Below are 17,203 nucleotides of genomic sequence, written 5' to 3' on the forward strand. Positions count from 1 at the left end.
ATGGCCGCCGGCAGCCGGCCCAGAATAAGGAAAGGCAGAGAAAAAGAGAGGATGGAGGAAGGCAAAGGCTCAGCCTTGCCGGCCTACATCCAGAATGAGGGTTCAAGTGGAAGGGGGAATTATATTCGGGCTTCCACCCAACCATATCCCATCCACATGGGCTATGGAAGGCAGTCCAAGGGAGGACTGAAGAACACTCCCTGTCTGCCGGCGGCAGACAGGGAGCCTCATGCCAGTTCTGCAAATTACCCATAGGGTTAAATGTAGAATGACGGCCAGGGAGGGTGATGGCTCATCCAACACGAAAGAGACAGAGGGTAAGGGGGAAGTGTCCTATAAATAAGGTAATACCCGAAGGCACCACCCAACTTAAAGGATTCTGATCTCATAGAGTAACCTCAGGTAGGGGAAATCATTTCCCCAGGTTGGGTTAGTCAGGTGAGAAAGCGGCACACAGGACACAATCTCACAAGAGAACAGAATCTCGTACCAGAGACCTTAGGCAAGGAAGAAATCATTTCTTCAGTCTAAGAACTACCAGCACAGGACTGTCTGCTAGACCAAGGAAGGAGGAATTGTTATACAAAACCCTCCACGTATGGACTAGGGAAGTCTAGCCTCCTGTAAAGGCAGCTTAACCTGGCATGGGAAATCATTTCACCGAGACAGTAAGATGCCTAACACAGACTATTACTCTGATGTCCCGTTCTAAACTCAAAACCAACTCAGTGGTTAAGAGAAAGAACGAAATACCCCAGTAAAACTTTGCCAGAACTCAGTTCACAGAAAAGCTAACTGAGGATAGCCTAGGCTAATCAGAGGGAAGGGGGATTGCTCTTAAATCTCACCAGGAGATTAGTATCGACTTAAAAGGTATAGGAGGTGTCAGTCTCCCCTTAAAAGACAATACGAGAGCAATGGGGACATGTATGAAAGTATACTAAAGCCCCTAGGCTAGTAGCCTAGGAGCATGAGAATCGTTCACCGAAACTCTCTTGTATACTATCTTGGAAGAGGAAAATTTTAAGCAGTAATATCTTAAATGTATAAAATATTGCCTGAGCTTCAATAAAACTTTACCAGGAAGGTTATATCATGCATGAAGTGTGTAGGTGCCTAGGCTAGGAAGCCTAGCACTCGTGAGGCTTGATCACAAGAAGCCAAATCCACGACATAACATAAAAATCCCTAGCTAAATTTCTACATAGCTAAAGTTATTAAAGCAAATAATGCCGGGAAAGAAGTCGTTCTGGCTAACTAAATGTACAAGAAAGAACGACCGTGTCCATGACGCCATCCGGCTGGCAACAGCTCTTGTTACGTTAATTACGATCTCAATCGAAAAGCAAAACTGGCAAGAGCTTACATTTATACAATTTAAAGTTATTACTTAACTTTCCCGAAGCAGATGAGGCAGGTGAAGACATCATAGTGACGAATAAACTCCAAAATAGCAAGGGATAACACGGGATAACACCGGTCAACAAAGCTACTGCAGAAGGAATGGCTTAGTGGTGCCGAGCGGTGGCAATTTGGCGCACTATTTACAGTATTTACAGTACGGTAGGAGTGTCGCCTTTTCAACGACTCTCCTATATTCTTGCCACTTTTCCCCTCGAAGCGAAAGCGCTATTAGGGGTGTAGATAGCTATGAGACGTGTCAAGAATACGTCCTCTGATATTACGCGATATCCCTCTTTAAAATTTACCTTCGGTAAATTCTCTGGGATATATCACTATAGTCAAATATACCTAGGAAGATACTAATGAAGGAACTTCCATCAGGACGACATGACCTAAGCCCAAAAAATACAAATTATCTACGAATTTGTCATTTGTTCTTTAACTGAAATACAAACCACGCTATTTAATATGGGTGACTCACCCCTTAGGAAGGGTGGTAAGTCCCGGCCATTACTGGCTTTGGCTTTTGCCCAGGGACTCAATATTTGAGTGTGTAAGTACTCAGTAATAAGGAGTCCCTGCAACTCGCTAGTGTCTTGCTGTACAAGTGCTGCAGCCTACATAAGCTGTGTGAAGGTATACAGTGTGACACGTCCTAGGAAGTTGACCTGGAGTTCTTTAGATGGAACTCAAGGCTAGGATACTCCCAATACCACCTCGTCAGGGTATGGGCACGTGACAGTATTACCTTAATACTAGGAACACAAGGAAGCATGGTTTACCTGCAGTGGTTTGAGGTCAGCTATGCAGAGAACCCAGGATGCTGCTTTCCCTAAGAGAGGGGAGGATGAAGAAAAGAATAAGGGCCAGACAAACCTTTTCATTCATGCAGACAAAGACCGGGTAACAATGCCCTCAACCTTCTGCTACTTGTCCATTAAGGAGTCTGAGGTTTAGACCAGCTGTTGTGCAACCACCACAGGGCCGATAGAGAACGTATCGAGTCTCCTGTGTGTCACGTCTTGTAGGTAGTGGGCTGTGAAGGTCGTCTGACGCTTCCACACCCCAGCTTGCAGGACCTGCGTCACTGAATAGTTCTTCTTGAAGGCCAGGGACGTAGCTACGCCCCTGATATCATGTGCTCTAGGGCGACGTGACAGAGGAGGGTCAGGATTCAAGGATAGGTGTATTACCTTGCGAATCCAGGCCGAGATGCTATTCTTGGTGACCCTACTCTTCGTCTTTCCAGTGCTCACAAACAAAGCTTGCACCTCGGGACGAACTGCTGCCGTTTTATTGAGATAAAGGTTCAGACTCCTTACTGGGCACAGTAGGAGATGGTCTGGGTCATCTGTTACAGAACGAAGACTCGAAACCTGGAAAGAGTCGAACCGAGGGTCCGGCACGCCCGGATTCTGAGTCTTGGCAACAAACTCAGGGATGAACCTAAACGTTACCTCCCCCCCATCCCCTTGAATGGGCGACGTCGTATGAGAGACCATGAAGTTCGCTGACTCGCTTGGCCGAGGCCAAAGCTAGCATGAACACCGTCTTCCAAGTAAGGTGGCGATCTGAAGCCTGGCGTAATGATTCGAAGGGAGGTCTCTTAAGAGACCTGAGAACTCGAACCACGTTCCATGGAGAAGGTCTCACTTCCGACTGAGGGCAGGTAAGTTCATAACTCCGTATGAGTAGGGAAAGTTCCAGCGAGGAAGAAATGTCCACTCCTTTGAGCCTGAAGGCTAGACTTAAGGCTGAGCGATAGCCTTTCACTGCCGAGACTGAAAGGCGCATTTCCTCCTGCAAATACACGAAGAACTCCGCTATTGCTGGAATAGTGGTATCGAGTGGAGAGATACCCCTTCCACGACACCAACCAAAGAAGACTCGCCACTTCGCCTGGTAGACCCCTGCGGATGACCTACGCAGGTGTCAGGACATCCTGTTCTCAACTTGCTGCAAAAATCCTCTCTCAGTGAGGAGATGCTGGATAGTCTCCAGGCGTGAAGTCGAAGCGAAGCTACGGCTTTGTGAAATATGTTGGCGTGTGGTTGTTTGAGTAGCTCTTGTTGTGGTGGGAGTTACCTCGGGAGCTCCGTTAGGAGTTGCAGAAGGTCCGAAAACCATTCTGCGTGATGCCATAGCGGAGCTATTAGGGTCATCGAGAGATTGACCGATATTCTGGTCTTGTTGAGCACCCTCCTCATCAGACAGAACGGGGGAAAAGCGTACAAATCGATGTTGTCCCACCGTTGATGGAAGGCATCTTGCCAGAGAGCCTTGGGATCCGGGACTGGGGAGCAGTACAGGGGAAGTTTGAAGTTCAGCGCTGTAACGAACAGATCCACAGTCGGGGAACCCAACAAAGTCAGGACTTTGTTAGCTACTTGACGATCCAAAGACCACTCGGTACTCACTATCTGCGTCGCTCTGCTCAGACTGTTGGCGAGCACATTCCTCTTGCCTGGAATGAAGCGAGCCGAAAGTGCGATCGAGTGGACTTCGGTCCATCTCAGTATCTCTACTGCGAGATGGGATAGCTGTTCTGAAAAGGTATCTCCCTGCTTGTTGATATATGCCACTACTGTGGTGTTGTCGCTCATCACCACCACAGAGTGGCCCGCCAGGTATTGTTGGAACTGTTGAAGAGCCAGGAATACGGCCTTCATCTCTAGCAGGTTTATGTGGAGGTACTTTTCTGATTCTGACCACAGGTCTGAGGTCCTGTGGTTCGGAACGTGCGCCCCCACCCTTTCTTTGAGCCGTCCGAAAACAACATCAAATCCGGGGGGGAGGACGAGAAGATCCACTCCCTTTCGTAGGTTATCGTCTGCCACCCACCACTAAAGGTCCGTCTGTTCTGCAGAACCCATGGGGATCATAGTGTCCGGGGAATCGTGACCTTGATTCCACTGGGACTTGAGTCGCCACTGGAGAGATCTCATTCTGAGGCGACCAATGGGAACTAGACGGGCCAGGGATGAGAGGTGACCGAGGAGACGTAACCATGATTGGTCTGGAAGTTCCTCTCGTCTGAGGAAAAGCCTTGCGACCTTCCTCAGCCATGCTATCTTGTCGTCTGATGGGAAGGCTCTGTGGAGATTGGTGTCTATGATCATGCCTAGGTATACCAGTTTCTGAGTGGGCAGCAGAGAGGACTTCTTGAGATTTACCATGATCCCTAGATCTTGGCAAAGTCCCAGAAGTTTGTCTCGGTGACGAAGAAGGGCTGCCTCCAATCTGCTAGGATCAGCCAGTCGTCCAGGTAACAGAGGAGACGGATACCGATCCTGTGAGCCCATGAAGATACTAGGGTGAACACCTGCAGTGCTGTGGAGAGACCAAAACACAGCACCTTGAACTGGTAGATCTTGTTGTCTAGGCAAAATCTTAAGTACTTCCTTGAAGACGGATGGACTGGGATCTGGAAGTACGCGTCCTTCAGGTCCAGTGTGCACATGAAGTCTTGCGGTCTCACTGCAAGTCTGACCGTGTCTGACGTCTCCATGCTGAACGGGATCTGCTTGACAAACCTGTTCAGGGCTGAGAGGTCGATGACTGGCCTCCAGCCTCCAGACGCCTTCTTTACAAGAAAGAGTCAACTGAAGAAGCCTGGGGACCCGTCGACAACCTCTTGGAGAGCGTCCTTCTTCAACATGGTCTCAACTTCTGCCCGAAGGGCTTGCCCCCTTGCCGATCCCATGGCAAGGGAGCTCAGCGACACTGGATCCGCTGTCAGGAGAGGTAGAGATGTCATGAACGGAACGCGATATCCTGACTGATTACTGAAATCGTCCAGGAATCAGCCTCGAGTTGCTGCCACCTTGTCGCGCAACTTTGTAGGCATCCTCCCACTGGTGGACATGCAGGGGGACTGCCAATCCTAGCGTTTGCAGCCACGGCCGCTCCCTCTAGGATCCTTTCCTCCCCTAGAGGAATTTTTGCCCTTCTTGTCCTTGACAGGAAAGGGCTTAGACACTTTTGTCTTCGCTGCAGCTGCCTTCTTCGCACTCTTGACAGGACGTGGTTGCTGGGTAGCTGGAGGTTTGTAGGGCCTCGATGTTAGGGCCCTATGGAGAAGGGAATCCTGGTTGGACTTCCTCCACCTCTCAGCAGCCTGCTCCACGTCCTTAGGCTCAAACAAATTCTTACCGAGGACGGAAGAATGTCTGAGCCTGCAAACGTCAGTACTGGGGACCTTTTGATGGAATCTCTCAGCCACTGCATCCTGTCGTTTCAAGATAGTGTTAGCCCACAAGGTCGAGACTTGGTGGGCTAGAAACTCGATGGTACGCGTGCCTGAGAGCAAAAAGGTCTCCAAGGCCTTCCTGGTGCTTTCCTTAGACAGGTCCTCAGATCGCACCAGGATGCCCAGAGACCCTAGCCAGATGTCCAGCCACGAAGTAGCCTGCAAGGCACACTTCGCTACCTTCTCCTGACTCAGGATCTCCATTGCCGAATACGAGACCTGCCGGTTGGAGAGTCTCTCTAGAGGGAGCTCCCCCCGTAGGCTCTTCCAGAGAATGGTGCAAAGGAAGAGCTAAGCAAGTCTCCTCCAAGATCTCAAAGTACCTCCTCTGATGGACGCGAGGAGGCGGGAGGAGCTTGTAACCGGTGCTGGATCGGCTGGAGGAAGCTAGCTCAGAGAGCTGGCCTTTGACCTTGTCTCTGGCACTCTTAACCCCCTGTGACCAGGGCAAAGCCGCACTGGCCCTCGAGGGCTTCTGAGTACCATAGACTCGGTCAAAGACCGTGTCCTTGCCCTCACGAGGAGGAATCTCTGGATCCGGAAACCCATTGAGACTCCTCATGAGGGTCAGAACTTGCCAGAACACATGTTCTGACTCCTGTAGCTTTCCTCCTGAAGGGCTGGCAGCAAAGTCTCCTGTCCCCAGAGGCTCTTCCTGGGGGGACTCGCGAACGTTCTCCGAGGGCTTGGCTGGCTCCTGTCTAATCCTTGATGAAGACTTAGGCAAAGCCTTCGAGTCCTTCAGCTCCCTCCTGGGAGGGATAGGGGACTCCAGCAGTGATGGTGGAAGACTTCTCAACCCTTACCTGAGGAGACTTCTCGGGGAGAGGTGGGGTTGCCACCATTGGTGCGATGGGGGAATAACCTGCCTCACCTGACTCCCCAGAGGACAAGAAATCCTCGTCCGCAGGGGAGGGAGAGAAAGTCTGGGGGGAGAGGGAGCCTTCCTCAAGGATTTCCGAGGAGACAGTTTCGCCCTTGGAGAAGTTACCACGGAAGGAACTCCTCTCTTCCTCTTCAGGGGAGACAAAGCCGCCACTGTTTTGTGACCAAGTTCAGAGAATACAGGCTTAAAAGCCTGCACGAGAGCTCTGACAATGGTACCAAACCAGGGCTGCTGACTGACAGTCGAGCTGTCAGTCATTCCCTCTGGAGGGAAGGGGATTGTACGATCCCTAGGAGGAGTGACCAAACGAAGGTTCGCCTGCAAAGATACTGAAACAGAAGAAGAGGAGTCCTTGGACCTATCCGGAAACCTCCCCTCCTCCGACGAGCGCGCTGTTCTGCGCTTGCGGGGTGGGGAACTAGACGATGATGACCTGGCCGCGCGATGTCTTGCGGCCTCACATGTGGGATCACGCCTATGATCGCTCTGGGGATCGCACTGGTGATCGGGCTGCAAATCGCGCTGGTGGTCGCGCAATGGGCCCTGCCCTGGGTCGCGCGCGAGAGAATGTTCACGCACGCGCGCGGGCGCGTATGCGCAGGCGCACGAGGGCGATGGCGAGGGCGCGCGTGGGCACGAGGGCGATGGCGAGGGCGCGCGTGGGCACGAGGGCGATGGCGAGGGCGCGCGTGGGCACGAGGGCGATGGCGAGGGCGCGCGTGGGCACGAGGGCGATGGCGAGGGCGCGCGTGGGCACGAGGGCGCTAGGGCAATGGCGAGGCCGCGCGTGCGAGCGATGGCGCGCGGGCGAGCGATGGCACACGGGAGCGCGCGGGCGAGCGATGGCACACGGGAGCGCGCAGGCGAGCGATGGCACACGGGAGCGCGCGGGCGAGCGATGGCACACGGGAGCGCGCGGGCGAGCGATGGCACACGGGAGCGCGCGGGCGAGCGATGGCGCGTGGCGGCCTGAACAGGTGATGACAGGTGGCGCGCAGGAGGCTGGATGAGCGCTCGCTCGCGCGAAGGCGATTGCTCGCGTGCGCGAAGGCGATTGTTCGCGCGCTGGCGCGCAGGATCTTGCCGAAGGGCCCATGAGGGCGAAAACGTTGGGCGCGCGCCCAGGAGAAATATCTCTAGCGGGCGGGCGCGTGTATCTGGCTGAAGCAGTGGGAGAGGGCGCGCTTGCGCAACCTTGTGGGCGCGCGATGGATATTGTGTGCGATGGCGCACAGGTGAGCGCTGGCAAGCAGGAGCAACTGGAACTACGCCCAGATCCGGAGATCATGGGCGTGCCTAGCGCGCAGGAGATCGTGGGCGTGCCTAGCGCGCAGGAGATCGTGGGCGCGCATGGCACGTATCAGGATGCAGGTGCACAGAAGTGCGCTGTTGGTTTGGATAGCGCTGAAGTCCTGGTGAGCGCCTGTGCGCTAACTCAGGAGACTCCAGGGCTGTGCGCTGGCGCGCAGGTGAGCTATGACAGCAGTTGTGCGCAGTCGCGCGTTGAGGAATTGGAGAGCGCCTGTGCGCTATCTCTGGAACCTCCTTTGTGCGCTGACGCGCAGGAGAGCGCCGACGCGTAGGAGAGCGCTGTTGCGCTAAAACAGGAACCAGTGGAGAGCGCTTGCACGCAGGTGAGCGCTTGCGCGCTATTGCAGAAACCATTGCAGGGACGCGCAGGTGGTCATGGGTGCCCAGGGGAACCCTGGCGCATAATAGCAGGATCAACAGCAAGTGCGCGCACGCGCGCAGGTGAGCGCTGGCGCGCTAAGACAGGAACATCTGCTGCAGGTCATTGGCGCGCAGGGAGTACCTGACGCTTAAGGGATTGAGACACAATCTTGTGCTCAAGTCCCTTATGTCCCGAAGGGACCGTTGCCTGTTTAATAATAGGGTGTGATAGCGCCCACAGTGCATCGGCAGCCAGGAACGGCGATGGCAGGTCAGCAGGTCTGGAGGGTGGAAGGTCGGCGTGTCCTGTGTAAGGACGACCTTCCACCGAAGGAGATCCCAAACGATCTCCGGAGAGGTCCAAGGAGGTAGCTGGCAGGATCGGTGAACGACGACGAGGTTCTTCTGCGGAGGACTGCGAAGATGACGAGCCAAAGAGGCGCCTCCTAACACCCTTGTGAGGTGCTGCAGGAAGACCTCTACAGCGAAGGGGAAGGCGAGCTTTCTGCCTTATACGCCCTCTGGGGGCCGTATGGTCAGCAAGCTGACCATCAGCAGTCCTCCGAAGAGTGAACTCCCCCGAGGGGGAGAATCACCGGCAGGAGAGACCGTAGGACTTAGTTCCTCCCTCGAAGGATGTTCGGAGGGGGAAACTAAGCTTCAGCTACCACAGCAACATCAGGAGCAGAGGTTTGAGATAACACATCAGAAGCCTCTGTCACAACAACGTCGACGATAGACAGAGGATCGATCTCTGCTACCGTCGGCGATTGTTTGACAGCTGCTCCCAACTTGATCATGTCAAACAGAGCTTCCTTGGGGGGCGAACCCTGTAGTCCAAGGAAGCCCAAAGCTGTAATAAATCATTATTATTAACAGTCAAAGAAATATCCTCCTCCGGGGGAGGAGGAGGAGCTGCCTCGCTATGGGAGGCAACTCCCTCTCCCACACCCCGGGATCGGTCAACAGAACTACGGTTTACGCTACCACTTGCCAGCTTCTCGGGAGAAACCGATCGAGTGAGAGCTTCGGAGGAGGTTTGGGCAACGGAGAAAGAGTCCTTGGAATTTTCTCTTTTCAAAAAAACCTTTGAAGGAGAAATATCCCGTTTGGACTTCTTCTTCCGGCGCCGAGAAAACCTCTCCCACTGGGAGGTAGACCACTCCCTACACTCACCACATACGTTAACACTATCACACCGTTACCCCCTACAATGAGGACACAATTTGTGGGGATCCGTGTCGACCGCTGACATAAATGTGCCACAAGGGCGGTCAGGTAAACCAGGACACTTATGCATGATGGCAGAGGCCAACTTCACAAACACTCTGGAAAAAGAAAAAGCAAAGAAAGATTAATAATGGCTGATCAACAAAAGCGAAGGTGAAAGCAGACACGTCCGACCGTCACCCGAGCCGATAGCAAAGTGAGTTAAATCACAGGTGTGTGTGAGGGGGGGGGGGGTAGCAAGCTACCCCTCCCTACCCCCCGCTAACTAGCGGTGGGGTTGTAAACCCTCGTTAAAAATCTAATGGCTCGTCATTTCAGCTACGCCAAAAGTAATTACCCATATTAAATAGTGTGATTTGTATTTCAGTTACGGAACAAATGGCAGTTGATACAATCAATTTCTCATACAGAACACTCTTTACATTCATGCCCAACCCTCTATTCTTTGCCACTCCCTACACTGCCCCCAACACTTTGCATCCTTCATTCATTCTCTGACGTACGTCAGCTTCCACTCCACCATTTGCTGCAACAACAGACCCCAAGTACTTCAACTGATCCACCTCAAGTAATTCTCCATTCAACATGACATTCAACCTCGCACCCCCTTCCCATCTCAATATATCTCATAACCTTACTATTACCCACATTAACTCTCAAGTTCCTTCTCTCATATACCCATCCAAATTCTGTAGTATAGGTAGTAGGTTGGCCAGGGCACCAGCCAATCGTTGAGATACTACTGCTAGAGAGTTATGGGGTCTTTAACTGGCCAGACAGAACCACATTGGATCCTTCTCTCTGGTTACGGTTAATTTTCCCTTTACCTATATATACACCAAATAGTCTGGCCTATTCTTTACATATTCTCCTCTATCCTCACACACCTGACAACACTGAGATTACCTCACAATTCTTCTCTCAAGGGGTTAACTACTACACTGTAATTGTTCAGTGGCCACATTCCTCTTGGTAAGGGTAGGAGAGTCTTTAGCTATGGTAAGCAGCTCTTCTAGGAGGACAATCCAAAATCAAACCATTGTTCTCTAGTCTTGGGTAGTGCCATAGCCTCTGCACTATGGCCTTCCACTGTCTTGGGTTAGAGATCTCTTGCTTGAGGGTACACTCGGGCACACTATTCTATCTAATTTTTCTTCCTCTTATTTTGGTAAATTTTTATAGTTTATATAGGAAATATTTATTTCTAATGTTATTGATCTTAAAATTTTCTATTATTCCTTGTATCCTTTCCTCACTGAGCTAGTTTCCCTGTTGGAGCCCTGGGCTAAAAGCATCCTGCTTTTCCAACAAGTGTTGTAGCTTAGCAAATAATAATAATAATAATTTCTGGGCTCCGACCCGTGTCGCCCAGTGAAATGCTCCTTTAGCACACCATTTCTAAGGTATATAACTGCTATATATTACCAGAGAAAAAATTGCATAGGGATACCAGGTTGAACCCAGCTCGCTCACCTATAAAAGGTGTCGATATATAATACTGGGGCGTGATAAATCACAACCAGAGGCCTCGCACCATTTAGATATTTCCCGTCAAAATCCCCGAACAGCGAGGTGCCGTTCCACCTCCCACTACTACAGTACCAACAATCCCACGCCAGTGACGTCACTCCTTTTATAGCACGCAATTATGATAACCTTATTTACCTTGTGTGTGTATTTACCGGGGTTTTTTCTGGATTTACCTCAAGATGTCGGACTCCACTGTCCCTCCATCTAAGTTAAGTACCAGATCTATGAGTTTTGAGATTTTGGAGGGAGCCTTGCCCCTTTTGTTTATAGTATTCAGTTTTATTATTCACGACCTTTCGTAGGTCTCTCAGATGGGCTCGGCTCCTTCCTCGCTCTCTCTCTATCGTTCGTTCTTAGCGATTTTCAATGAGTCCTCCATACTGATTGTTTCTCGTTATGAACCTTACGGATATCCACAGTTTACACACCGTTTTAATTTTTATTGCCTGGTTTTTATGATAACAGTAATTACATATACGTGTGCGTATTTTCGGTAGGTTGGCATGCCTGATCGCCTTCGGCGTTCTATTTCACATTTTATTACTTAGTTTACTTACGTTCGCACGACACGGACTTGCTTATCTTTTTAACGTCATTCATTTGCTTGCATTAGCTCGAGGGGCTTTCATGAGTCAGAATATTACATATTAGTTTTCATTTTGTTAGAACTTCACTGACCCTATGTTATGTTGGTAGCCCTGCCTACTCCCAGCGGCTCTATGTTACGTTGGTAGCCCTGCCTACTCCCAGCGCCGTCAGGCTTGATTTCTCCTGTCTCGTGTTTGCTCCCTCGTTTGTTTTACGATTGATGTTTAACTATGTTATTATTATCATCCAGCATGCCTTCCTACCTTATTTTACCCTACGTTATGTTTATTATAGTGTTATTAGTCCTTCCGAGTGATCATATCAATCGTGGGTCTGGCAGGTTGGGGTACCTGCTATCGCCCCACTCCTAGCCTCCTCCCGCCGTTACCCCACCCCAGGGTTCCCCCCCTCTCTCTCTCCGATCGAGTTTGAGTCACTTTATAGCGCAATGTATCCCTCCCGGGGGCATCCGCTTTACACGGGCGGTTCCCGTTGTTCTGTGAGGCATATTATTCATTAACGTACATTACTTTTCCCCACTACTCTACCCGGTCGTAGTCGTTTTCTTTCCGTCGCTCGTTTGGCCGACGATTGGCGGGGAGTTTTCGATTCGTTCCGTGGTACCTTGTTATGTTATTTAATATTAAGTTGTGTACGGGCTTCTCCCTCTTGGTCCCGCACTTCACGGACCCTTTTAAGATCCCCCCCCCCCTCTGTCACGCACCTCACGGACCTCATATAGATATATATATATATGTTTAAAAACTTCCTTTACGGGATCCCCGGGAGTAGCTTTTATTCATTACCATTCGGTCAAGTTTTTTAGTTGAGCCCCGGAGCCAACGTTATTCATTATTACTTGGATTCCCTTTATATTTTAGTCACGTTTATCTATTATATACGATCCTAGTTCTCAACCTTGCCTTCCATGATATGATCACGACTACGATTTGACTTAATTTAATTCATTAATTTAATTTTGTTTAATAATTTTATAATCAAGTAAAGCTGTTATTTGATTTTTTAAACACCGGGGTCCCCTGGGGGGTCCCCTAATTTGCCTACATTCAATTTTTAAGGCACTTACATATGAATAGTTTTTATCATTTCTTTGATATATAAAGAAGATTTATATCATTATTTTGGTATTGATATTTAAGCAATCCGGATCTCACGGTCCCGATTTGCTTACATTCAATATACTTTGTGGCTATATATAAAAGATTTATATCATTATTTTGGTATTAATACTTAAGCAATCCGGACCCCACGGTCCCGATTTGCTTACATTCAAGACACTTTATGAATACTGTATATATAAAAGACATGATATTGATATATAAATCTTCTATCATGATATTGATATCACTCAAACCCGAGGCTGAGCCCCTATTTGCTTTCCTTCAGGATTCCTAATGTATATATGGAAAACATTTTTATCATGATATTGATAGATAAATCTTTATCATGATCTTGATATCATTCAAGCACCTGGGGCCCCCGAGCCCCTATTTACTTTCATTCAGGACTCCTGATGTATATATATACAAACATTTTTATCATCAGGATTCCTGATGTATATATATAAAACATTTTTATCATCAGGATTCCTGATGTATATATATAAAACATTTTTCCCTCTCATTCAGGACTCCTGATTTATGTATATGGGTATAGATTATATATATATATATATATATATATATATATATATATATATATATATATATATATATATATATATATATATATATATATATATATATATATATATATAAAACATTTCTCTCATGATATTGATATGTAAATTTTTTAGCACGATATGGCTATGATTTAAGAATTCGGGGCCCCAAGCCCCTATTTGCTTTCATTCAGGATTCCTGATGAATACATATAAAACATTTTTATCATTATATATATATATATATATATATATATATATATATATATATATATATATATATATATATATATATATATATATATATATATATATATATATATATATATATTAAGCACCGGGGCCTCCAGGCCCCTAATTTGCTTTCCTTTAAGATACTTATGTATCTTTTATTTTACAGACTGTATGCTGTGCATTGACGGCATGTGCCGCTGTCATCTTCCAACCCTGCGGCCGTGACATGAGTCATTCACACGCCCACTGTTCTGTCCGGGTGGATGACTTAGCTGTATGGCATCCAGACGCTTGTGTAGTCTGCTACACAATGACCTCCACTCTAACATCTTACTCGGTGGGTACATTTTCATTGATACAGACTTTAGGGAGTTAACATTAATTTTAAATATTAATTTTAAGGCCACTAGTCCTCTGGACTTCCCACATGCCTTTCACTTAGTGTCTACGAAGTCCTTGGACTTCTTCACTTTCTTTGGCACAAATATCCCTCGCTAATAGTCTGTTCTCTTTCAGTGCTCCCAACTTGAGAAAGATACAGCTCGGGCTACCCTCAAGATCTGGATTGACGGGTTCGCCCGCAACCTGAAGGCCACACAGCCTTATATCCTCCTGGGAATGGTGTTCCCGTCTCTACCACATTCTAAAACTTCACCTGCGGTCCCCGAAGAATTAGCGAATCCTTTCATCGAGAGGTTCGAATCCCTTCTTCCAGCCCCGAACCAAGAAGAGACGGGCGGCACCCTAACTGAAGACGTCTCTACCCTCAACCTCGATGTGGAATCCATGGCTCTTGACGATCCCGACGCAGGTAGGGACGTAGGTGAGTCAAGTGGTTCCCGGGCTAAGATTCCTATCCCTAGCCCGGCTTTCTCTTCTCCTTCAGAACACTCTTCTTTTCGATGTTTTCCAGGGACAACCGGGACTGGTCTCAATCCCCGGTCTTTTATCCCCAAGGTGAAGGCTCATTGTAAGAATTTATATACGACCCACAAGTCTTCCGAGGAACACAGGTCTTCGAAATCATCAGCTTCGAAGGCTAAATCTCCCTCCACCAGAGTCTCTTAAGACCCAATTGCTGCGCCTTCAACCTCTCACGGAGTATCTCCGTTCTGGCACCTGTTTCCCCCCCAGCGGAATCATCTGGCCGGTGTATTTTCTGAGAAGATGTTTGCTCGTTTTGAGTCGATACTATCGTCTCATATGCAACAATCACAAGAGAGAATAGCTTCTATGAAGAGCCTAGTTAAGGGACTCATGCACTCGGGGCTGCTACCGCCACAGCAGCAATACCCCATCCCTGATGCCTCCAAGCTTCCCCCTTTCAATAAGAATAACCCTTGGAGGTTGGCAGTGCAAGCCCCCTTCTCGGAGGCTATGTTGTCCATCGGAGATTTCGGTACCCGGCTTTTTGCGGATTATGAATTCTACCCGCCGGGTCTTGAATTCCCCTTCCCCGGCTACGCTCGCCTCAAGGAAGAGGCTCTGATTCGATTGGTTAAGGACCCAGAGGAAACTGTTAAATTTCCTAAAGAACAGGCACAGTCTGTCTTGGTCAGCGTGTTCAATGAGTGGGATTGCTTGAACACTATGATTACGGCCTACAAACGTTCATATACTAAGTTTGTGGCCGACGACCAGACCCCTACCCCATGTGCGACCAAGATCATAGAGACGGTCTTTCAGCCTATCAAGGAAGAGAAGCCTTTACCTCACCTCAGGGAGACCGACTTAGCCTCCCTTCTCTTTCCGGGAGACGGTGAATGTTGGCGGAACGTCCCAGCTACCTTCTCAGTAGGTAAGTTGAGCCCGGACTGTGCCTCGACGCAGTTCAGCGAACGGCTTCCCAACTTCCCGGAGTCTCTCATTAAATTGGAATATGAATCGAGGTGTTGATTCAGCAGATCCCTTAATTCAGTTGCTCTATCGGAATTGACTGTCGCCACTTACAACGAGGAGGACCTCCTTAAGGTCCTCACTAAGTCACTTTTGCAAAACTTTAGGGCTGACGCCTATGATTTTGCTAATGCCAGGACCCATCGTCGACGACACGTTCTATCTGAAGCCACGATTAGGGACGAACCTAATAGGCTCATCAAAGCTCCAGTCTGGGGTCCGGATCTTTTCAACCAGGGGACTTAGTTAACTCGGTCCTTAGCGAGGCCGCTAGAGCCAACCAAAACCTCAAGGTTAGGTGGGACCTGGTTTCAAAGAGGAGATATGAGCCTACTAGTACCCCAATTCGAGGTAGGAAGAGATTGAGGCCCTTCCAATCTTCCCAATTCAGGCAACCTCTGCAAGTGGTTCAACCGGTCTCAGTTCACGAAAGAACTGCGTTCCTTCACAAAAGATCTGCTACTAAAGAATGCAATCCAAAGTATACGTCGCTTAAGATTTCACGGACGCTTGTTCAGTGTGCCAAAGAAAGGCTCAGACAAACGGAGAGTAATCCGGGATCTGTCTCGTTTAAATTCCTTCATTCGTTGCGACAAATTCCATATGCTTACCATCTCGCAGGTGTGGACCTTACTTCCCCGTGGGGCCGTCACCACCTCCATCGATCTTACAGATGCCTACTATCACGTTCCAATAGCAAGGCATTTTCGTCCTTTCTGGGCTTCAAGCTAGGCAAACAAGCCCATGCATTCAAACTGATGCTATTGGGGCTCAACATACCACGCAGAATCTTCACCAAATTAGCAGAGACAGTAATTCAAGAGCTCCGGACTCAGGGGATACAGGTAGTGGCCTATCTAGACGATTGGCTAATCTGGTCAGACAATGCCCAGATTTCCCGCGTAGCAACGACAAAGTCCTCACCTTCCTTCGGCAACTGGGATCCCAAGTCAACCTCGGGAGATCCCGCCTGGTCCCGGAGACCAAGTTTCATTGGCTGGGACTACAAGGGGACCTGTGCTCCCATACGCTGTGCCTCCCCAAAGCCAAAAGGAAGGTGATAGGGAGGAATACAAACAAATTTCTCAGGGGAAAGTTGGCATTCCGAAGAAGCCGAGAGTAGATCCTAGGTTCTTTACACTTCGCCTCCGTGACAGACATCATCCTGAGGTCCAAACTCAGGGACATAAACAGGGTGTGGCGCTCCAGAGCAACCGCAATACGCCGAGACAGACGTGCTCGCCTTTCCCCAACCCTGAGAAAAAGTCTGCAGACTTGGAAAGATCAAGAATCTTTCCAAGTCGGTTCCTTTACAACACAAGAAAGACCAAGGGTTATGGTCACCGGTCTTTCAACAAATACACGTCAACGTCCTAGAAATCATGGCAGTCTTCCTCACTTTAAAACGTCTCCCCAGCCAGGAATCTCCATATCAGACTGGTTCTCGACAGTGCAGGCATAGTACACTGCCTCAACAGAGAGGGCTCCTGATCAGCCCAGATAAACCACATCATGTTGAAGTTTTTTCCCTTGGCGGCAATGCAAAAGTGGCACCTGTCACCTGGACCCTCAGGCTTATGCCACGGACCCTATGATTCTAGATTGGAATACCTGGAAGACGATTTATCTGTTTCCTCCGGTGAATCTCCCGCTGAAAGTTCTGCACAAACTCAGATCCGTCAAGGGTCGTGTGGCTCTCGTAGCCCCCAACTGGCCCAAGAGCACTTGGTTCCCCTTGTTGCTAGAACTAGGTCTCCGCCCCCCGCGGATTCCCAATCCGGTGATAACAAAGACAGTGCAAACTCGCAACGTGTTCGCTTCCTCAAGGATTCTG

General features: G+C 49.2%; 1 protein-coding gene across 2 annotated transcripts in view; it reads right to left on the reverse strand.

Annotated features, from left to right (window-relative positions):
• Positions 1–17,203, reverse strand: part of LOC137648651 (uncharacterized) — a 522,517-nt gene that overhangs the window by 247,958 nt on the left and 257,356 nt on the right. The gene's annotated exons all lie outside the window — the stretch shown is intronic.

The sequence above is a fragment of the Palaemon carinicauda genome, chromosome 10, assembly GCF_036898095.1.
Source record: "Palaemon carinicauda isolate YSFRI2023 chromosome 10, ASM3689809v2, whole genome shotgun sequence".
NCBI classification, from domain to species: Eukaryota; Metazoa; Arthropoda; class Malacostraca; order Decapoda; family Palaemonidae; genus Palaemon; species Palaemon carinicauda.